At 42.5% G+C, this 24513-nt stretch overlaps 1 protein-coding gene and 1 long non-coding RNA gene across 3 annotated transcripts in view; both read left to right on the forward strand.

Annotated features, from left to right (window-relative positions):
- LOC141414872 (uncharacterized) overlaps positions 1-6185 on the forward strand; it is a 32216-nt gene extending 26031 nt beyond the window's left edge. Inside the window, exon 4 of one of the 2 annotated variants that reach the window (XR_012439826.1) lies at positions 3812-6185. This is a non-coding gene — a long non-coding RNA (uncharacterized lncRNA). The remainder of the gene's footprint in view (positions 1-3811) is intronic. The other variant, XR_012439827.1, reaches the window with a different exon arrangement.
- Positions 6186-10990: 4805 nt separating this feature from the next.
- Positions 10991-24513, forward strand: part of LOC141414871 (uncharacterized protein C2orf92-like) — a 42840-nt gene continuing 29317 nt past the window's right edge. The window contains exon 1 of the mRNA XM_074050290.1: positions 10991-11004. The gene's annotated coding sequence lies outside the window, so the exon portion shown is untranslated. The remainder of the gene's footprint in view (positions 11005-24513) is intronic.

Below are 24513 nucleotides of genomic sequence, written 5' to 3' on the forward strand. Positions count from 1 at the left end.
TATTTATGTTTTTCAAGTATATCAAGCCTCCTAAAATTTACTGGTCATTGTTGTAATCCATACACTGAAACGACCATAAGACATATCATCACACTGTCTTGTGCAGGCGCTAGACTGTGCCTGCAGGGACGAGGAGTGAGTCACAGAGAAAAGTGCTTAATAACATTTTGTAAATGGGGAAATATCAGAATGAGTGGTATGCTTCTCTGCAGCAATAACTATCACTATTATGATGATCAAATTAACATCATGAGCACTTACTGTTTGTCAGATATTAGAGATTTCAACCACATTATCTCATTTAATTTCCACAGCTGTCCTATGGAGGCAGCATTTTTATTGCATCTCTGTTTTCCATATGTGGTAACTGAGGATAAGTAACCTGCTGCAGGTCAAAAAGTTAAAGTCAGTGCTGTTCTTTCAACTTAGGATGCCTTGAGAGACGTCAGTTCTGACTGCATAATTTGTGTCAGTTTTAAGGACACTTGGAAGAGCTTGAATGCAGGTACTTTTGCAGACATAACATAGAGCAATAATTCCCAGATGCTTCTCCTTAGATGTTCTAACTATCCCAGTAGCCCAGTGTCCACAGGGTGAGAAGTTCTGTCTCCAGCTGTTCTGTGGTCTCCTGAGTAGATTCCTTCGGGGCCAATGATGTGCTCAAAACATTATCACTGGAGAACAATGACAGAGAGTCATGAGAGAATAGTGTTTTCCCTCTTATGTATTAACTGTATAAAAGAATTTTCAAATACAAAAGCTTACTGTGAACCTTTTCTCCCCCCCCCCACCCGTTGTCACACTGCAGGGCATCAGGTGCCCTGCTGGGCTCGGCTCCCTTAGAACAAGCGTAATACCACCTTTCACACTTTTGTGACAGGTCCCAGCCTGTCATCTTGGTAGATTTTTCTGGACTACTTGCATGATACAAAAGATGTTCATGAAATTAAAGCTGTTCTTCTCTAGCCAACTTTGTTTATATTTTTCTCCCCTGTAGGAACTTGACTCATTGCTTGACCACCTTCTAACTATAAAATGGGCTTATCTTCTTCTATTCTCCCAGACCTCAAGGTCTCAGATGTGTAGTGGTCATGCTAAACTATGTTTCAAGTCAATTTCTTATTTTTTGTAAAGAAAGGATCACATTATAAATTGGTTACCATGTTTATCTTGATAATCAGTGATGTTTGGTGTCTAAGAACCTCAAAATTAGAAAAATGTTGGGTTGGTAGAGCGGCTCAAGTGTTAGCACACCTGCCTAGGAAGCACGTGACTCAGTCCTACAGGAAAAAGAAAGGTAAATATATCAATTAGAAAATTTCCTTTGGGATTATAATGTTGGTTTGAATCATTTGAGTATCATTTTTGTTGGTAAAAAAAATTAAAAACCTACAATTTCATATGGCTCAATCTAATATCTTTGAAACCATCCAGAGATCTGTGGCTAATGGTATAAGGCCTCATTTCCAAGTCCAAGCTTCTTCTATGATTTTATTAATTTGTGCCTTTTCTTTCTTTTGGTTAGTTTGGCTGAGGGTTTGTCAATCCTTTGTATATTTTCAATGAATCAACTCTTGTTTCATTGATCCTTTTTTTGTTCTTTTAGTCTCCTTTCATTAATTTCTACCCTCATATTTAATACTTCCTCCAGGTACTAATTTTGGTTTTAGCTTGTTCTTGTTTTTCTAAGACCTTGAGGTGTATCATTTTGTTATTTGTTTCATATCCCTGTGGTTTTTAATATAGGCACTCATAGCTATTTCCCTCTTAGAACTGCTTTTTCTATATCCTAAAGGTTCTGGTAAATTGTGTTTTCATTTTCATTTGATTTTTCAGAATTTAAAAAATTTCCTTTCTGATTTCTTCAGTAGCCTACTGCTGATTCAAAAGTATACTGTTCAAGAAGCATGTGTGTGTATATTTTCTCTTGCTATTGATTTCCAGTTTTATTCCACTATGGTCTCATAAGATACAAGAAAATATTTCAGTGGTTTCGAATTTGTTGAAACTTGGTTTATGGCCTAAATGTGATCTGTTTTGGAGACACTTCCATAAGCTGCTGAGAAGAATGTATACCCTGTGGCTATTGAATGCAATATTCTGTAGCTATCTGTTAAGGCCATTTGATCTATGGTGCATTTAACTCTGAAATTCATTTGTTCATTTTTTTGTCTGGATGATCTATTGATGAGAGTGGGATATTGAAGTCACACATTATTAACGTGTTGGTACCTCTCTGTCCCTTTCTGTCCAGTAGTTTTTGTTTTATGAAGTTAAGTACCCCAATGTTTGGTGTATATGTGCTTATAATCATTACAACTTCATGATGGATTGTTCACTTCATTAATATGTAGTGACCTTTCTTGCCTCTTCTGACTAATTTTGGGCTGATGTCTACTTTGTCGGATATAAGTACAGCTGCTCCTGCTTGCTTTCAGCTTCCACTTGCTTAATATGTTTGTTTGCATCTTTTTGCCTTCAGTGTCTTTGCCAGTGACATGTGTTTCCTGCAGACAACAAATCGTTAGATTTTTTAAATCCAATCACATAGTATGACTATGTGATTTTTAATCCGAGAATTGAGACGATTTATGTACATTTAGGGTTATTATTATGAGATATTGGCTGATTCCTGTAACTCCCCCGCCAACTGATCCAGTTAGTGTTTGTTCTTTTCTTTTCTCCCTCATCCAACATAGGAGTTTTCTGGTTAATTGAATTTAACATGCTTGATTCTTTACTAATTTTCATTTGCTCACTTACTCCTCTCCTTAAATTTATTCTTTCCTGAGCTCTTACATTTGTGACCGTCCTTCTTCCTCACATGTGTGTCGGAGGCTACCTTTAAGTATTTCCTGCAATCCTGGCTTGCTTGTCCTTGAATTATTTTATGTTTGCTTATCTTGGAAGTTCTTTATGTCTCCAACAATAATTTAGCTGAATATAGTATACTTGATTGGCAGTTATTTACTCTTAGGGTTAGAACTATATTGTTTCTTGCTTTCCTGGAGTTTTGGGCTTATGTGAGAGGTCTGACATAATTGTGATGAATTTCCCTTTGTGAGCAAGTTGGCATTTTTCTCTTGCATTCTTTCATATTCTGTCTTTGTTCTGTAGTCTTGACATTTTAATAATAATGTAACATGTCTTTCTGGGATTCTAAATGTCTCCTGTACTTTGATGTCTCTATCTTTCTCTCTAGGGAATTTATTTGGAGATATTCTCCTATAATTTCATTGAATATGTTTTCTATGCCTTCAGTTTATATCTCAGATCCTTCTTCTACCTCATGGGTTCTTAGGTTTTATGTCTTGATCTTATCCCAGATTCTTGAAAATTATAGTCATGCTTGTTTATTTTTTCTTTCTTACTGTGTGAATTTAATACTTCTTGGCCTTATCTCTAATCTTTGATATTTTTCTGCTTGATCTATCTATTAATAATGCTATCTACTGTTGTTAAAATTTTGTTTAGTGAGTTTTGCATTTCCAACATTTCTGATTTGCTTTTTTCCAGAATCTCAATTGCACAATTTCTCATCCATGTTGCTCCATTTCTTTTCCAGTCTTAACTTGACTTCCTTACTTCATCTATCTGTTCTTTTAAATCTTTTTTGAGATCTCTGATTATTTTTAAAACTAGAGTTTTGAATTCTTCTTCCAGCATTTCAACCCCTTCAGTATCTTTGGATTCAGTTATTGAAGAGTAATGAGCTTTGGGAGGAGTCATAGTGCCTTGCTTTTTCATATTTTCTATGTTTCTATGGTGCAATTTGTGCATTTATTGGGATGGATATCTGTTTCTTTTAAAGGGGAGACTTCATAGAGAACAGCCTTCTTTTGAAGTTTGATCCCCACTATCACTCACAGGAAAGAAAGAAGACAAAAGAAACAAATCAACAATTCGGAAACAAACCAGGAATTTAAATGTACTTAAAAACAACTTCAAGCATTGACTGTTATGGATTTTGGAGCAACAAGTTGGTAAAAGAATTTACCAAGCCAGGAGAGTAAGAAACACAAAGAATCACTGTTCAAAGGGAGCAAGAATGAGCATCTAGACAAGGGAGCATAGTGCTCTAGACAGGATTGTGTGTAGGTTTTATACCTTGGGTTTGGATACTTTTGCCTGGTTGTGTGCCTTTTTGTGGATCTTCATGATTGGCTGTCTCTTCCTGAGATCATGGTTTGAATTTCATGTGTACAAGAACATCTTGTGATCTTGACTTTTACTTTTGCATTCCATCCAGTCCATTCGACTGGCTTAACTCAGTTCCATGTTCCATCTGGCCCTTAGTCTTTCTCTATCCACCATATTTACTTAAAAGAGGGCCTCTTCCACAATAACCACACTGTCCTAAAGTTAGAAAAGTAAGTAACTAGAATACTTACAGGATAAACTAGGAATTTAAAAATTATTGAACTAGAAGCATTAATAATTAACTGTAAAATGAAGGGGGATGAGGAAAGGAAAACGGAGAGAAGCAAGATATAAAAGGGAGGGATCATATATAAGATGAAGGAATAAGAAATAATACCAAGGGAGAACACAGAGAAAAGCAAAACAATCATAACTAATAGCAATGGAACAAAGCCACTGGTCACTTTTTTCCCAGGTGAGGAGAAGAGAATGAAGCTTCTCCCCAATCCACCCCCCACCACAAGACTTGTGTATTGCAGTATACTCTGTGTGTGTGTGTGTGTGTGTGTGTGTGAGAGAGAGAGAGAGAGAGAGAGAGAGAGAGAGCGAGAGTTTGTGCTATTTTTCTCTCTGTGGTCCAACAAATTAAACTGGAAAGGAGCATACACAGGCTGAATTCTGTCCTGCCTTCCCTCCTGCTGGGTTGGATTCCTGTGCAGGAGCTGTCCTCAAACTGCTTCCACCAGCTAAGCCTGAGGCGCCCCCCTCAATATCAGTTGGATGCTTCCTCACATTAGATGTGCACTGTCCATGTGGGTTTTGTGTGAGAAACTCCTGACACTTGGCTGCTTTCCACCAATCTCTTCAGCCCTCTTAGAGCATACAAAGCAGTTAAAACTGCCTGGATAAGGCATTAGGTTCTGATTGAACCTGTGTGCTCTATTCTCGGTTCTCTATCATAAAACCCCTGCTTGTGGTCATACACAGCTTCTCCCTCTCATCAGACTTCAGGCTGTAGCTCACTAATGTTTTTGACCTTGACTCTGCAGCATAGTTTGCAGCTTGCATTTTCTACTCAAGTAGATCTGTATCTATGAAGAGGACTCCATGTCACAACCAGTTTCCTGGCCCACTGGAGGGGGGAAGCCTTTGGGGCTTGGAGATTTAAAAAAAATGCAAGATCTTCTTCCTCTGCCTGGGAGGTTTGACTGTAAGACCTTCCCTGGCAACCATGAGTAAGCTAGGAAGTGAAGGGTTCCTTCTTCAGCATGCTTGCTGCATGGTGTGCAGATCTCCTATTTGAAACTTTATTTTCGCAAAGTGCCAGCTTGTGAGCCTGTGGAGTTTCCTAAGATTTTTGTTTGTTCTTTTGATTGCAGTCCTGCTGGGGATGATTCTCCCCCTTTCCTACCATTTTCCTTATTGGTCTATGATAGTGTCCATTGTGTCTTTTACAAATATAAATTTCAATATTTCTGGATTTCACTTGGTCTCTGTCTACTGTTTTCTGTTGCCCTCCCTTGCCTTTCTACCCCACCCACCTTTCCCTGTACCCAGGCACCTTATGCTGTGTATCAAGCTTATCTAATTCATAGTTATCTGAAATTGAAAAGAAGTTTGGAAATCCAACTGCGTGTATCAAAACCTGATAATTGTTCTTATTTTTCCCACTGAAAACAATCCAACAAATGATCAAACTCTAACTCATCAATGTATAAACTTCCTTTAAACTCTTGAAAGAAACTTAGTTAAATGAAAACTTATTACCATATTGATGATAAGTGTAGAGAACAGTTCTTAGTTCTGTTTCTTCCTCTCCACCACCATTTTATACAGAAGGAAAGAAAAAAATGCATGTTCAAAGGTAAAGGCTAGTTTTTATGCTGCTCTTTGAGAAAGCTAGGCAAGCACAGTCCTTTGATGGACTGGCTTCCTGTCATCCACAGTCTTCTCTGTCTGATTTGACAAGTTGGTATTTCTAAAGTCAAGTAATTATAAGTCATATTAAATGGAGGTGTCTCTCTCTCTCTCTCTCTCTTTCTGTCTCTCTCCAGGTTTGAACTCAGAACTTCACACTTTCTGGACAGGCATTCTACCACATGAGCCACACCTCAGCCTCTTTTTGCTCTGGTTCTTTATTTTGGAATTAGGGTCTTGCTTTTTGCCAGGCCAGCCTGGAGCATGGTGGTCATATTTTATGATTCCTGCTATAGCTGGGATGTCAGGTATATACAACTATCCCTGGCTATTTTCTGTTAAGATGCGGTCTCACAAACTATTTTGCCTGGAGTGGACAGGAAGCACTCTCCTCCTGCATAGGTGGAATGACAGGTATGTACCACCATGCCCAGATATTGGTTGATACAAGGTCTTGCTAACTTTTTGCCTGGGTTGGCCTCGAACTATGATCTTCCTGATCTCAACCTGCCAAATAGCTAGGATTACAGGTGTGAGCCATCTGTGCATGGCATGAGAATTTTCTCTATTTTCTAAGCCAAATTGAAAAAGGAAAAAAAATTCCTCTCTTTTCCCTGGAATAATTAGAGCTTCATGAGGGGGTTATTATACACACTTGATAGTCTAGTCACATTTGCAGTGATTCCTTTCCTCTTTGTGAGGCTGACCAAAGTGGAATAACCAAACTTGATCCAAACTGGCCCTTCAGGTCTAGGAAGTCTCCACTCTAGGGCCTGGGATTTCCAGGGTTGGACTCTTCTGGGGGTGTGAGGGTCATTATTTCTCAACCTCCACCATTCCCATTTGGATGACTCTCCTTTCCATCTGCTAAATAGTTCAAACAGATCTTCCCAGAGCTCCTTCCCTGGAACCTCTCAGAACACCCTTCATACTTTCCCCGGGGCGATTCCTGTCTGATAACTCTCCTGTCCTCCCAGTTCTCCAAGCCAAACTCACTCAGGCCCTTTGCCAGCTCTCCTATGCAAATGAGTCAAGATAGCCAATGGCAGAGCTAGGATATGAATATTTCTCATATTCACCCTGTCTTCATTCTTCTAAACCACTCTGTAGTCTCTCTCTCTCAATAAATACTTCCTTATTTTGTCCTAGCAACTCAAGAAACATTTTGTATAGGACGTTGTGGATTACATACTATTTTCATGAACACTATGCCATCTGTGAAGAAGTCTTAGTACTTAAATGCTATTTCATGTAAGTAGAGATGGCGACGGGGGTTCACAGAGGTTCTGAGAAAGGCTGGAAGTTCTTCATTAGGTCCTCTAAAGTTACTCCTGACTGGAAACAGTAATATCTCTTGCCTGTTTTATTGGCCGTGCTGAACCAGGGCCTCATGCTTGCTAGGCAAGTGCGATACCACTTGAGCCACGATACCAGCCCCAGTAGTGTCTCTTGAGATCCGAGAGACATGCACATTCTCAGGCCTACCTAAACCACATAGGCCTACTGAGTCAGAAATCCTGAAGTGGGGCCCAACGATCTGGGCTTTAACAAGCCTTCCCAGTCACCTTGAAGCACTCCACTGTGAGAACCACTGTCCTCCGTCATGTGTGGGTTAGAGACCCAGGAATTTGTTAAAGTAATGAAACCAAGACACTTAGAATCTTCTCAAAAATCCTCCTCAACTCTTCACTTCTTATTTCATCATAAAAACAGAATTAATCACAGGCCAATGGTGGTTTTTAATGTCCTCATGAGTGTTAGCTTTCTGTCACTATAATAAAATACATGAGATAACCAACTTAAAAAGAGAAAAGGTTTATTTTGGCTCACACTTTCAGGAGGTTCTAGTTTGGGATTGATAGGCACTATTGTTTTGAGTCTGTGGTAAGGCAGCCTGTCATGGCAGGAGTTTACAGTGGCACAGAACTGCTCACTTCATGGCTGGGAAGCAAAAAAGAGAACAGGGTCACAGTCCTCCTTGAGGGCATGCACCCAGTGATCTGCAGATCTCCCAGTATACCCCACCTCTTAAAGGTTCCAGTACTTTCCAATAGCACCAATTCACTGACCAAGTCTTTCACAGCTGGGTCTTTGAGGATAATCAAGACCCAAACTGTAGCAACATGTTATTTTTTTGTCTTTGTAGATGACATTTCAGAAGAGAAGAGAGTTAAGGAATCCTCTCTTTTCTACAGAGATGTATGAAAGCAATTACTACTGAAACTAAAGAAATGTCTCAAGAAGCAGTTAATCCAGGTAACAATCCTTACAGAACAAACCTAGTAATATCTTTACATAGAGATGACTGCAGAATATCCTTTGCCTTTCTTGGTATTTTACCTGAATACATATTAGCACACCTTTAATTCTCCTGCAAAAGTATGTAGTCTGAAATTAAGATTTTAACTGAAATGAACTATAGGAATGTGACCATCTTTTTGTGAAGATGCTACATTTTCCCCTTCTTTTTGTACTGAGGTTTGATCTCAGGACTTCATGCATGCTAGGTAGGTGTTCTCCCTCTTGAACCAAGCCTCTCCTTAGTGGTGCTACTTTTCTGCTGACGGGGTCATTCTGACCATAAGCATGAGTTCCTCCACTTCTGGGCACTGAGGCTCTCTAACAAGCAGGAGGGATTAAATGGCAAGCGCTAACGTAGTTCCTGATGTGTGGCATCTCTCCCTCCTTATTGAACCAAGTGAGCTGCTCCCATTCCGAGTGGCTAGAAACTGGCCCATGCTGGTACCAAGTCCTGTGTACCCTCCACATCAGCACTCTGTGTCAAAGGAATAACCGGTTGTAACTCCCTGCCTTTCAGAAATTAAATTCTGGGTTCTTCCTAGCAAGCTCTTAGAACCAATTATCTGCTGCCTCTTGACAGCAGAGATGAAGATTTGGGGCATAGCTCTCTTTCTCCCCATGACTTTAGAAGGCCCTCCACCAGCACTTTTTTGCCTGTGTCACCAGTTCTCTCAGCATCTCTCTACACTAAACCAGCTGATTCTTGTCATTGTATCTCTGTGTCCCATTTCTCTGATGCCTTCTTCTTCACTGGGCACATAAGAAATGGAGTGACTAAGCCAAGGAGTCCCTGATATCAGCTGGATCTCCTTCTTTTGAAATCCAGCAATGATTGCCTAAACTCCCAAGTCTAGGCTCAGTAGTATTGCAAAGCCATCTCAAGATTTCCATAACAGCTTGAAATCCTATCTGGCATATGCTTGATGAACCCTCAAACTTACTATGTGAGTCAGTATTTTGTTGCTGCGACAAATACCTGAGAGAAACCGTTTAAAGGAGGAAGATTTATTTTGGGTCAAGGTTTCAGTCCATGGTCTACTGGCTCCCTGTTTCTGGCCCATGGTGAGGCACAACAGCATGGCATAAGAGTGCAGTATAACAAAGTTGATCACCTCACGGCACCAGGAAGCAGAAAGTTGGAGAATGCCCTGTTGGATTCCTCACTTTTCCATGTTTATTCCACCTCAGCCACCAGCCTATTGGATGGCACTGCATTCAAAAAATGGAGCCCTAAAACATTAATAACAGTTTTACAACAGAAGACCCTTTGACATGTTTCTACTACTTTCACGGGTCATCATGGGGAAAGTTCTATAGGGGAATGACACCAAGAATGAGAAGGGAAATTTTGGCACTGTGGCACTAAATATCATAAAAGGTAGGGCAGAATTTCTAGCCATGTATCTTTGGTGGACCGTGTTAAGTGCACAGGATATCCAATCCTGTTACAGGTTTCAGAAATGATTTAGGTAGCTGAAATCTCCCTTGCCAAGGCAGGGCATTTTGTCACATTTATTGACATATTCAGAGACCTCTTTAGGTAATTCCAGAGTAAAGAATGTCAATCCTCTGTTGTGGTGCTAACATGCCTTTGTTTGTTTCCCTAGAGACAAGATTCTATCACAGGTGTTTCTTCCAGAGCCATGTGTTGCATTGAAATATGAACTGAGAACATCAGGCCAGCTGATAAAAGAGCAGATGCTGATGAAGACAAATATATGTGGTTAACACTTAATGAGTGCGTATTTCTGTAAGCCTGTGTACTGTGTCAGGTAGAAGATGCTATTATTTTAGAATTTTTTAAGACAGCTCCTGGTGGATGGTATAAAATTGAAGTATCAAGAAAAGAGCTGTCTAAAATTCTTTTTATAACTCCAGCAACTATGGATTATTTGATCTAAAGTGTGACTATCTACATGCTTTGGGGTGACCCTTTCTGGGCAGGGTAAGACAGGTTCTGCCATTATGGAAGCCATTCAAAGGACAGGAACCTGATTTGCAAGTGGGGCCCACTGTTTCTGGTATCATGAAGCGTAGGTAGCACAATAACTTTCCACTCAACACACTTTCTACTCCCATGGGCTTGAAGTAGTTTGAGGGAGACATGTGATCACTAATACCTCACTCGATGTATGACAAGAACAAACGTGACTTGTCACACCATCGAAATCACAAAAATGAAGAACATACTGTTCCTTCAAAGCAGTTCCATGTTGTTGAAGAAGAGTAGAGAGCTAAGACAGGTATGTGATCACAGGTAGTAAGGATATAATTCTGAATCAGCAACTTGCCAACAGTGATAAATGTGACCTTGGCAGCAGGGGACTGAATATGTGTTGACATGATTACATTGTTGTGCAGTCCAGTTCCCAAGGCTCCTTTCCCATCTCAACTAACTGGGCTCCTCTGCAATCAGCAGTCACGTGATATCTCTTTCCACATTCACCTATTCCCTTTCAAACACATTTCTGCATACAAGCATTCAACTTACAAATGTAAAAGGAAACATTGGCCCACGATGCTCATGAGTGTGACTAAAGAAAATCTCTCTTTCTTCCATGTGTTTCATCAAAGGATTCAGTGATGCCTGGAATTCTCCAGAAGAAGAATAATTTCTTGATGCTTTGAACAAAATTCTCAATAATGGTAAGTGAAAATGAAAATGGACAAAATTGGGATTGGGTCAATACAAGAGGAATTCCTCTTGTCTGAGTTCAGAACCAAATATGAGGCTGTGCTATGGCTCTGGCAGATGGAGTCACAATCTCCTATAGAGACATCTTGGTTGGGTACTGCAGGTGCTTTACCCCAGATCAGGAGAATGTGTAATCCCGGGCCAGGTTGAGGATACTGTAATAGCCTGTGAACCTCTGCTTCTATAAAATGTGAATTCCAGAAGGTCTGTTCTTGGCAGGCACACCAATGCCAGGATGGAGAGGGTGAGTTGACACAGCATCCAGTCCTCCTCCCACTTGTACCAGCAAAGTCCCTTTCTCCTGGGGATGGTGGGGCTTGTGAGGGGCCAAGCACATTCCTGAGGCTAGCCAGAGGAAGGCTGTCCATCCCCTGAGGAGCATGGGCAGGTGCTTCTGTCAGCTAGTGACCAAAGGCTCAAATTACTCATCTTATTATGGTGGCAGAAGATTGGCCCCGAAGACAGGATATTCAAATATTCTAGGAACCTTATTCCTACTTTTTCCTTTGAAAAACTGGGAAAAAAAGTCATTGAACTTACAGATATGTGGCCTTTCCTGGGGCAAAGTGTCCAGAGAGGCACACTGGTTCCCTTCCCTGGCTGTATCAGCATGGGGTGGAGGTTGGAGAATGGGAAGAGCTTATTAAAAATCCTTACTCCTGGAATACACCAACAGTCTATAAAAGTAGAACCCAAGAATCTGCTCATTTTCACACACTCTCTCAGTGACTCTTCTGCAGTCACCAGGAGACAAGTCTCTGTCATTTGGGGACAATGACGTAGATGGCTTGGGATCACAGAATATTCTTTAAAATGACTGTTGCTAATACCCCTAAATTTGTCTCCTCCTGTAAATTGCACACGTTGATTAAAATTCAGCATTCCTTTGGTCCCTGGTATTGCCTGGGGAGAGATGAGTGAACAAATGTATACTGAGGACCACACATGGGCTAGAATGTCTATATTTCTTTTGCTGCCTGTGCTTTTGGTGTCATATTCAAGAAATTATCCCTAAATGCAATATCATGAAATTTTTGCCACGTGTTTTCGCCTAACAATTTTTGACGTAATTAGTCTGGATTACTCCATTTTCCTATGATCTGACCACCCAGTTTTTTTGTATGTTTTTCCCCATAAAATGTAATATCAACTTGTCTGCCTCTATCAAAAGTCTGCTGGTGTTTTTCTTGGCACTGCATTATGTTTCTAAAGCAAAAGTCACTTTGGCACAGCTGATGTTGAGTCTGCCCAGCCTAGGAATGGGATGTCTTCAAGTATACTTCTGGCTCTTTCAGTGCTTGTCTTATTTTTCCTCATGTATAGTTTTTCACCTATTTTGCTAAACTTTTCCTAAATAATTTTGCTTTTCTGTGTTGTTCCTGTAAGTGGTGACTTCCCTATTTATATGTCCTCTACCTAATTAATGTTTTGGTAACAGGAAGGTAGCCAATTTCTGTGTTTTCATTTTATATCTTAGAACCTTACTCGGTAGGTTTGCTGGTATATCATCTGCAAATAGACATGATTTTACTTCTTTATAAATTATTGTTCCTGTCACTGATTTGTGCATCATGTTTAATTTCATTGCTAATATCTCTAGGACACTCCTGAGTAGTAGTGGAGATATAATTCCATGCTGTCTTATACCTCTCTCAGAGGAAATGTCTCTAGTGTTTTCTGAGTAAGATAGCAGTTACGAGACTAATATGAGAGATTATCTATCTTTCTATTGATCTATTCTATTCAACCATACACACATTGATAGATAGATAGATAGATAGATAGATAGATAGATAGATAGATAGATAGATATAGATATAGATATAGATATACACAGGTACATACATACATATTGAAATTTTTTCTTTCAATTTCTATTTGCTGGAGTACTTTTGAAATCAGGAATTGTAGGGAGTTTTCACAAGCTCCTGTTCCTCCTGAACCTAACTGGGGGTGATGGGAGATGCAGAAAGGACAAACGATAGACAAACATGCATAAAGCTGGGTCCAGGTGTGCTGGGGACTCAGATGGAGACACAGCAGCGTCATTGCTTCCTTTCTCTATAACTCTGACTTCTGTATTCTTTAAGGCCTTACTTCTAAAGTCTTTCTTTAAAGCCTCGCTTCTTTTCTGTTCTTTAAAGTCTCTTTCCTTAGACTTGCTCTATCCCATATTTTCTATTTAGCTTTCTTAAAGCCCCTGTGTTCAGACTTGCAAACAAACAACCACAGCTGTATCTACAAACTGTATTAGCATAACTCTTAAAGTCTCAGTCCTTAGACTTGCACTGTCCCATGTTCTCTTTAGTTTTCCTTTAGCTTAGCTTTTCTGAAGCCTATGTATAAAGTTCTCAGTGCAGAAAGCTGCTCTAGTGGAGACACACAGCCAGCAGCAGCAGCAGCAGCCTGTAGCCAGCTAATCAACCCCCCATCAGAAAAAACCCGTCTCCTTCAGCGAGTCTTTTATATCCAGTGATAAACAAGGAGATGGAGCAACAGTTCTCAGGTAGGGGCATGACACTGTAACAAGAGAAACCCGTGTTCCTACTTCTCTGAACGTAAACAACTTAGGAACAGCAGCTGCGCTGCATCCTGCACTCCTCTGCGGCTGGGGCCATGCCAAACTCAGCCTGCCGATTATTGGGCACAGCTGGGCTTATTACAAATTCCCATAGGCTTCTCCTAATCCACTCCCCACGAGGAATGGCTCTTGAATTTTGTATAGGGCCTTTCAGTACCCATGAAACTACATATGATGTTTCCTTAAATCTATTATTATTATGTATGGCATTAATTAGTGTTGAGTCAACCTTGCATTCATGGAATAAACCCCACTTGGTCGTAGTGATGTTTGGTGATGCCCGGTGGCTGGTCACTGTGCATATGTGGATGGAACTGTGATTTGTAACTGTTAAGAATTGGTGCATGTGATCTTTTTCTTTCTTTCACACAGTCTTGTGTTGTAGCCTTGAGCTTGAGATCTCCCAACTAAGCCTCTCAAATGCAGAGATTATGGGCTTGTGCCACCATGTGTGGTTTTTAAAACAATTTTTTGTTGTAATCAAGCTGTGTGACCAAATTTACAAACTTAACCATTTTAAGTGTACATTTCAATGTTATTAAACATATTCATAATTTTGTGCTACTGTCACTGCCATTTATCTCTATAACTGTTTTCATCTTATAAAACTGAAATTCTATATTCATTAAATAATAGCTCCCATTCCCTCCTCCCAATACTCTTGCTAACCACCATCTTTGTATCTGTCTGTGACTGACTTATTTCACTTAGCATAATGCTCTAGATGCTCATCAATGTAGTATGTATCAGAATTTTCTTTTCTTTTTTTTTGGTTGGACTAGGGTTTGTGCTGAGGGCTTTGAGCTTGCAAAACACGTGCTCTCAACACAGGTGCTCTACCGCTTGAGCCACAGCTCCACTTCTTTTGCTATAATTATTTTGGAGAAGGGGTCAAACTATGATCCTCCCAACCTCAGCCTCCCAAGTACACAGTGTTACAGTCATGAGTCACCAACACCTGGCTTATTATTAAAAGCTGAAGAACATTTCATTTTATGTATATACCATATTTTCCTTATTCATTCATTCACTGATGGTCACTTCAGTTGCTCCACATTTTAGCTGTGTATCCCAGGTTGGCCTCAAATTCAGGGTCCTTCTGCTTCTGCTTCTCAAGTGCTGGGATTATAGCTGTGTGCCACCACATGAAGTCCAATGTGTGCATTTTTTCTTTTGTTGCCTGTCTTTGTCTTCATAGGCAATATCCTTTGCTTCATGTCCATGAAGCTTTTGCCTCATGTTTAGTTTTATAGTTTTGTGTCTTACTCTTAGATATAGCTCTTTGATCCTTCTATTTTTTTCTGTAGTTTGAATTCAGGGCCTCACACATGCTAGGCAAACACTCTACCACTGAACTACATCTCCAGTGCTTTGATTCATTTCAAGTTAACTGTTGTATATAGTGTTAGATCAAGATCTACCTTTTTCTGTTTGCATGTGGATATCCAGTTTTCTCAGCACCATTTGTTGCTCCATGTGTAATGGTTTTTCCTGCAAGCGTTAGGTGTGTCCCACCCAGGAGTGTTCATACAGTGCCAGTGCGTCTCAGTCCCTAAAATGTCCCTCAGCTCCTACATAACAATGCAATTGCTAACTGTTTTTCTATGGTAGTCCATCCATGCCACCAGCCTATTGGATGGTGCTGCCCATATTCAGGGGGAGTCTTTCCCCTCAGTTACTGTCCCACATTATTATTGTCTCTGGAAATGTCCTCACAGACACGTATGGAGGTGTGCTTTACTAATCTCCCAATCCAGTCTAGTTGACAGTCAAGACTAAACTCCATAACTACACCCATAGGCAGATTGCATAACCAATGGAATTTTCTGAATTTGGTGAGACAGAAAGAAAGGAGCAGCAGAGAAGAGTTTTGTCCTTGTTTTAAATAAAAACTTCTTGGTGGTGTTGTGGATCAAACCCAGATCCTATTGCATGTTAGGCATGTGGTCTAACATTGAGCTGTACCCCAGGCTCCCAACTCCATTGTTCTCAAAAGTCTTTGCCGTAGGTCTTCTCACTTCTACAGGGCCTTCTCTCACCACGGGAACTCTCTTCTGTTTTTCTCACCTCCTACAATCTGTGGTTTATTGAACCTTCACTTTGACTGTGTTGCTGCTTTCCAGCCCATACACACAGCATCTCACCTACCACAGGACAGGCTATAAATCTGTAATAGATTACAACAAAGCCAGCTCCTTCTCCTACAGGACTTCTGTGACCAGTGACTAACACTAATGCTTTCAGTCCTGCTCTGAGCAGAACCACTAGGTTGTCCTTGCATGTGGTCCTTGTTGTGGGTCATCCAGCAGGGATGCACATGGAGTCACTGCTCTGTGTACTCTTCCTGTGTCTTCTCATTTAGATATCCAAAGAAAGAATCAGCTGTGCAGGCTGCTGCTGCAGTTCCTGCAGAAGAACATTGTCATCACCGCCATCACGATGATGGCAATCCTGTTCTCTGTGTACACGTGGAGGAAACAGCCATTGTGAGTGGCTCTTTGCATTCTCCTTCCTTCCAAGAACTTGTAAGTGTTTGGGCCAATGTTGTTCCCGGAGCTTCCTGAAGATTGCAGATTTAGGAGGTGGGCACAGGGATCTCTTAAGTCTGTTTGTGTTTCATCATCAACCAGTGTGCTCCCAATCATCTGAGCAAATGGTTTCAGGCACTGTCTGGTGATTCTGTTGCACACCCAGCTTTGGGGATCCCTAGCCTGGGCTATGAGGAGAGTAGGTCTGAAATTCAGCTCGTTCACCCTGGTCAGCTGCACTGGTATTAGCATACAGAAGCATGGCTCTACTGATTGGCAAACAGCCACTTCCTAGAACATTCCATGCACTTCCCCATGATGCTGTATGTGAAGGGTTAGTGCCTGGCACCTCAGGGGCCATGAGAGACAAGGCTCCAAAAGTGGTCACTTTGCTCCACTCATTAAATATTCTGATTACCTTTCAGGACAACCAGGTTTAAGCACAGAGACCTGAACCTTGAGCAGGTCCTAGGAAGGAAGTAATTTACACAATCATGCACATGCACAATTGCTTTCAACATGATGAGCTCATTCTGCATCCCTGGTAACACATGTTGCTGATCACAGAGGCAGCTACACCCAGACCCCTCAGTTTCTCACCAGCACTGTGTTGGGTGCTCAGCTTGTGCCCAGAAAAGGAGATGAGATGTGCAATTAGGAATGTAGTGTCCATCCACTACCTTTACCTCTCCCTCTGGCTCTGAGGCTACAGTATTAAAATTTCTCCATAAGAATGGTATTGCTTTCTCTAAATACCAAGATCCTTAGGACTAATCACACATTCAAGTCAGACACCACTAGGTCACACCCAGAAATGTGAGGAATGGGACCCCTGAAGCAAAGGGGGAGACTTGGGTTTAATAGAAGTTAGAGATACAGGATTTAAGAGCTCCAGAAAAAAAGCTGGGTCCACTTTTCACCTCTGAGCCAGGCTCATCCACTGGACCTGCCATTCTCCTTCCATGCAACTTGAGGTACAAAAAGACATAGTCAAGATGATGGCTATATCCAAAAGAGATGAATCAAAGTTGTGGATGGCCTGGATAGTTATGAGAAAGGGAGGGAGGGAGGAATTTCTCAGAGGCACTGTGCTGTCTAGAAGTAAAATGAATTTCATACTTGACATCATGGTTTGTGTTGTTTTGTTTTAGATATCCCCCAGCAAACATGAAATAGAATATTTTTATAATGAATGGGAAGGCTTGGTGTCAAACCTCTGAAGAAAATAATCTCAGAAAATTTGAGGAAAGGCTAAAGAACTATTCCTATGTCTAAGCTTGGTCAAGGGACCAGCCAAACTGGAGCTCTAAAGTCTGATGCAAAAATTCCTTGATCCAGACACTATAGAGAGACAATTAGATTTGTGACTATAAGATGTATTCTATGAAAATTTTTACTTCTCTTCGAGATCGTGAATGAACCAAGAAAGAGAGCTTTGTCATTGGATGGTTATGGTGACAGGGCACCAAGACTGCTGCAAGAGAGTCACATTAACCCCAGATAAACCTGAGAAGTGATGTATTTATGTAATCAATAAAGCACTGATTTATTTATTCAGTCATTCATTGCACACCTGATAGGCAGACACATCAAAATAGAATGAGAGATCCAATGATGAGTCAGGCAAGTACTCTGCACTCTGCAAGATCACAGTGGCGGAGTGAGTTGAGAACATGAATATACCAAATATCTTTATCAAGTCAGAATACAAAACGCATTATACAAACAAGCTGGAAAGAATTGTGGGAGCTCACCAGGGGAGGGATATTTCCTGCTTGAGTGATCAGGATGGTTTTAACAGGAGAAGGAAATGTGGTACTTGAGAATGTAATGAAGGGGGTTTGTTTATGAAGATGTGAGAGTGTGAGGGGAGGCCAACAAAGAAAGTTGAAGCACCCTAGAACAAGTAAAAATATCAAGCTGTTATCATTTGTGGGGGAGCAGTAACAAAGACCAAGGGATCTGGGGATTAGCTCATTGGTAGAGCACTTGCATAGCATGCATTTGGCTCTGGAATCAATCCCTTCACCAAATAAAGAAAGAAAGTAAAGAGAAGAAAAACCCAAGGAAAGTAAGAGAGAACTTTTGACAAGCTGTACCCTTTAGGGAAGGAATATGGGCAAGTTGTAACAATCCACCCGGAAAAGATCAACAGAATTAACACCCTGTGTCCTCCCCTTCGATCTCCTAGAAGTGGCTTTTTTCTGTGTGGTACAGGGGTGGGGGGATTGAACTCAGGGCCTTGTGCTTGCTAGGTAGTATTTTGCCACATGAGCTACTCTAGCAGCCATTTTTATGTTGGTTATTCTTGAGATAGAGTCTCTCTTTATGCTAGGGCCAGCCTGGACTGTGATCCTTCCATTTATGCTTCCCTGCATAGGATGACAGGTGTGCACCACCATTCTCAGCCATTGGTTGAGGTGGGGTCTTGCCAACTTCTTGCACCTGCTAGTCTTGAACTATGATCCTCTGGATCTTCACTTCCCAAGTAACTAAGATTACAGTGGGCCTGGCCTCTACAAGTGACTTCAATTGGCCAATCCCAACAGGAAGCTAGAAGATAAGGAAGTCATTGGTGCAGTTCATCAGCTAGTAGAGAAGAGAGCAGGATGGAAGGAGGGAAAGCCAAAAATATCCCACACAGTTATCATTCTGGCACATCTGCATTCATTCTTGTCATTTTATTTATTTAGTGCTGGTCCCTTCTGGAGCAAGAATTCATTGGGCACCCCCTATGCCAGGCAGTGTTCTGCTTGGCAAATGCCACCATGGGTGTCTAACGTGCCAACATGAGGGCGTGCTTGCCCTCCTAGAGCTGACTGCTAGGGACTGACTTGTGCGGGCCTGCCCTGGCCTCTGTGCTATAGTTCCTTCCTTGTGAGGTGAGTGTGGCCTTTCCCATTTCAAAGAGATGGGAGGGTGCACATCCGCTGTTCACCCACAGTCTCTGAGAGCTTGGCCAGGGCATGTGATCAAAGAGAGGACAGGTGGCAAGTAGGGTGTAACCATTCCCTCTGGATGTCTGCTGCCCTCAGACCCTGTTCTCAGGAAAGTACCCTGAGGAGTGGAGCCCAGTTGAATTCTGGTACTGGTCCTTCCTTGGCCTGCTCTGAACTTCAGCATCCTCATCTTGGCAAAGGGGGCAATAATCCACATGCTTTGCAGGGCTGTTGAGTGGTTCTTTCAGCAGCAAAAATGTATTAAGTACCTGCTGCTTGCCAGGTACTGTGCTAGGCTGAGTGCTGGGGGCACCCAAGAAAGCTGGTGGAACAGCTTTCAGCAGATTGCAGGAGTCTTGAGCTTGGGATGAGATGTGGTTGCAGACCTGTGCATACAGCAGGCACACCATAAATACTGGATACTTCCATGGGCTCTTAACAGGTTGCACGTTCACCCTCACTCCACTCGCTCCAATCTTTCAGGCCCCTTCCCTGAGAGAGTGTTCACTCTCCTATCGGCCTCCTACAACTACCTAGACTTCCACCTGAGGAACAAGTCAGTCTCATCTGCCTTTAGCCTCTGCTGCATCCTTATCCTTGCCTTGCAGGTGGATCTCTGAGAGTCTGCCAGTGCTGTCTTTTTCATTTGCTTTTTCTGCACCAAAAAGGGGCCTCCTTCTGCTTTGTCTGTCTGACCTCTACTTAGTGGGTGGTCCATCCGCCTTGTCCCTAGATTGGCGAGGGTAACCACTGGGCAGCACTGGGGATTTGATGTTCAAGTCCTGTGGAGGCTCTGCATTCCTGTTGCACGTGTTCTGTCACTTCCTAGCTGCTAAACCTTAAGCCTTGGTTTCCTCTTGGCCTCAGTTTTGTGTGTATAAATTGGGACTAGCGTATTTGGTGGGCTTTGAGTACTGGTCTTTCCTGCACTGTTCACAGCAGGTCCCTAGTATGTAGAATAAGGCCAGGCACGGAGTAGGTTCTCACTGTTAGATAAATAAGAATCCCTGAAAGGTCTCTCTGAGGTAGTCACAGTGCCATGGTGACTTGAAGGTTGCAAAAGGAGGCAACACTTTGAGAAACCCCTACGAATGGGCACAGCACGTAGTCACTGTGGACAATCAATCCTTTTCTGGGTTGAATCAGCTTCGGTTAATTTTTATTTGGGGGAAGGTGTTGGTCACTTTCAACCTTCAGAGCTTCCTGAGTTGGCAGCCTGTAGTACTCCATAGTACAGTGGGACTTGCAGTTACTAGCACACTGCAGAAACTGGGAACATCAGGGACCATGATGATGATGGCAGTCAGCCCTGTGAAATAGGTACTGTTGTCACCTGTTTCCTAAATGAGGAAACCAAGGCAGTGAGAGCTCAAGTAACTTACTCAAGATCCCCCAGCGGTTAGTGGCAGAACCAGAAAAAACCAAGAAGATAAAAGGCCCTGTTTTTCTGACAACCCAGAGGAAGGCAGTGAGCTTCAGTGTGTGCCAGGTTACCCAGGAGCACCTGTTGGAGATTGCTGAGTTCTGGAAGACTGGAGCCTCCACAGGCACCACAGGTGTCCCGTTAACTGTGGAGACAAACCTGGTTTTAGCCTGGTTCCACCCACATATGCTTAGGCCACCCAACACTTAAGGACACCTTTTGCCATTGAGGTGGGCCAGGGGTCACTGCTGAGATTGTGCCAGTAATACTATAGTCTAGCTTCAAAGTTCCAGTGGCTGACTGTCCTCCAGAGCATTGGGATGTAGTCACTGGGCAAAGGTCTGAGCCTGGGTCTATGGGAAGCTGAGAATTGTGTTCTCAGAATTGTGTTCTCCCACATTCAGATGTTGAAGGCCTGACCCCCAGGACTTCAGAATGTGAGTGTGTTTGGAGACAGTCTTTACAGAGAAAATTGAGTTAAAATGAGTTCACTAGGCTGGACTCTCATTGAGTATGACTGGTGTCCTGTAAGAGGAGATGTGGACACAGGTGTGTAGAGAGGGGAGGTGATGTGGAGGCACAGGGAGGAGACGCTGTTTACTGGCCACGTCCTGGAAGAGATCCTTTCCCGGCCAACACCTTGGTCTCACACTTCTCGTCTCCAGAGCTGTGCTAGGATATATTTCTGTTGGTTAACGCATCCATTTGGTGATAATTTGTTATGGCAGCCCTAGCAAATGAGTATACCTCAGTTAAACTACCCAGAATACTACTAAATAGACTTTTGGGTGTCTTTGTGTGTGTGTGTTGCTGAAGAGTAAACCAAGACCTCACACGTGCTAGTGCTCTGCCACTGACCTAAACCACATCCCTAGTGTGTCTTTTTGTGCCCAGAAGATCTCCTCTAACTCAGCCATTGCACACAGTGCAGGAACACAAGGGCTATGGAATGTCAGCTGTATAACTTACAGGACCTAGTACAAAATTAAATTTAGGACAAAAAGTATAGATAGAGATACTAAAATATAAAATTTTCCTTTGAAAATATATGAATGCATACAAAAACTAATAGGGTAGAGGTGGTATATAATAATCAGAAGAGTGTATCACTGGGTTTATGTTATTTTTTGTATAATTTTATTTCACTGCATCAACTTTCTATCAATATGACCAAATACCTGAGATGACCAAATTAATATGATGAAAGAGTTTTGTTGACTCATGGTTTCAAAGGTGCCAATCCATGGTCACTTGGACCTGTTGTTTTGGGGCTGTGGTAAGGCAGAATATCATTGCAGAGCATAAATAGGAGCAAAACTGCTCACTTCATGGAGCCCAGTGAACAGAGAGGGGCCTGGAGTCTCAATATCCTCTGCAAGGGCCTCCCCAGTGACCTACCTTCCTCTAACTATCCTCTCCTCCTAGTGATTCTACCACCTTCCAATAGAACCACAGGGTGGTGACCTTTAACACATGAGCCTTGGGGAATGGTCCACATACATAGTAGGGCAAGCAAAACTACACGTATGTATGTATGTGTGTATTATGAATGTATGTATTCATTTATTTATTTTTGTATTGCTGGATATGAAACCCAGAGTCTCGTGAATGCTACGCAAGTGCTGTAGGACTCATCTACATTCCTAGCAGATTAGTGGGATATCTTGACCAATCATGGCTTTGTAGCCACTTTTTACTACTTCCAGTTTGTGTAACCTGCTATGTGACTTAGGGGCCCAGGTTCTCCTCTTTCTAGCTCTTCACAGTCTTCTTTCCTTAGCTTCAGGTTTCCACCCTCACTTTCTTTCTGCCATCCCTACTGTCTCTGTAGCTTCTTTTTCCTGTCATGTATACTTTGGCTGCTGTCACCTCTGCTGTTGCTGACTTTGCTACTGCCAGGGCAGTGGTCTGCCACCACTTTCAGTTCTGCCATTGCCTTTTCTTCTACCTTTGCTGTCACTTCTGCCACTAACACTGCCAGCTACTCTGTCTGAGCAAGGGGTGCCTTGGCCACCAGCACAGCTCTGCTGTTGCTAGCCCTGCTGTCATGGCCACTATACTCCCCTGCTGCTGCTGCCTCCATGGCTGCTAACCTCTTCTGTTGTCTTCATGTTCCCAGCTCAGCCACTCTCACTAATGATAAAAATCAAAAAAAGGCAAGAAAAGACCACTGGCCAGAAGACTTTATTGGACTTAAAACACCAGGGCAGTATGGGAGGGTGTCTCCTGGCTGACTCTCAAATTGAGCTGAGTAAAAGTCTTAGTCAGAAAGGTGATGTGGCAAGAGTTTGCACCAATCCTGGCGGTCCTTTCATGCAAATAGAACTGTGTGGACACCAGTCATGGCAGAGTTCCTCATATCACCAGACAAGGCAGATGCCTTAGGCAAATAAAGGACTGTGTTTGCACGAATCACAAGCCTTCTGTTGGGCCACCAGGGAAGGGCTCCCCATTCTGGCCTGGATGGAAATGGCTGCAGAGTCATCTAGAGTTTACAGAGGCTTGTGATGGCAGAATTCTGGTGCAAGGTGTGTGCTGGGCCAATGCCTTCAGGCAGCAGAATTGTGCTTTGGCAGCAAGCTGTGGTTGTCACGTAGCTTACTGTACATGTCCAGAGAATGTCCAAAAGCAGCTGGCACTTGTATGAGGGGAGTCTGGCTGCTTGGCTGGTAGTCCTGTTTCAAGACACCAGGGCCCCAGGGAATGGTCTCACAGCTGTTAATTAGGGAGTTTACTTGCTGGCAGCTCCCATTAACTCAGCACATTTAAAGGAAAAATGAACATTAAAGGGGATGCACACAACACAAGCTCACTGTTAACATCACCACAGCTCTAACAGCATTTACCTCTGTTCTAACCATGCTTGACTACTTCTTCAAAACATAAGGGAGAGATGGATTCCTACCCTCTGTTTCAGGGGGACATGCAGGTAGAGGAAGGCATCAGAGAGCCCAAAAAGTAAGCAGAAAGGCTACTTTAAGAGCACTAGCTTCCACTCTGTCCCTGTTCCCATATGTGAGCCTCATATTTCCCCCACTTCTCTTCTGAGTGTGACCTCACAGACCTGTGAGGCAGTTAGAGCCAGTTAGAGGCAGTTGTGCCTGGAGGCACCAACAGGGAGATGGTGTTCAGGCTATGGCAATGATGAGTGGAGCTGTGTTTCTCTCTTTGGGTTTTGTTCTGGACTGTTGGCTGGGTGTTGATCCCCGCCCTTTTCCCCGGAGTGAAGGTACCATCATAAATATATAGTCTTGGTAGCTGGACTCCCATGAGTCTCCCTTGAGATTCATGGGAGCCTAAATATGGTGAGCTGGTGGTACCCCTCCCACAGGTGCTGGGATGGTGAGCACAGGTGTTTTCCTTTCCTACCATCTCTGCCTCCCACTATTCCCTACTAGCATATATTACTTGGGGAAGGGAGTTTCCCTTTTTAAGTGGGGTGTGGTGGCTTAGGCGTCTCATCCCAGCTACAAAAGGACTGTGTCCCAGGCTGGCCTGGGCATAAATATGAAACATGTCTCAAATATAACCAATGCATGCTGCTCACCAGTGGTTCATGGACTCAAGGTTAAACCAGGCAACTGCTACTGAGAGCAAATGTTGGTTGTGGTGGGATGTGCCTGTCATCCCAAGCTAAGGAGGCTGAGATAGGAAGGCTCATGAGAGGTGGGTGGAGAGGGAGATTTGTGAGAGTCCATCTCAATGGAAAAAAGCTGGGTGTGATAATAAGTGCCTGTCATCCCTGCTGCTATGGGGGGTGTTAAGTATGAGGCTTGCAGTCCCAGCTGGCCTGGGCACAAAGTGAGACCTTATCTCCAAATAACCAGAGCAAAAAGGGCCACAAGCATGGCTCATGCAGCAGAACACCCACCTAGCAAATGGAAGACATGGGTTTACTACTCCCCCAAACAAATAAAGCAACGAGGGCTACTGGTGTGCTGCAAAGTGGTAGGGGGCCTGACTAGTGAGCCTGATACACTTACTTCAAA

The sequence above is a fragment of the Castor canadensis genome, chromosome 12 (genome assembly GCF_047511655.1).
Source record: "Castor canadensis chromosome 12, mCasCan1.hap1v2, whole genome shotgun sequence".
Taxonomy (NCBI): Eukaryota; Metazoa; Chordata; class Mammalia; order Rodentia; family Castoridae; genus Castor; species Castor canadensis.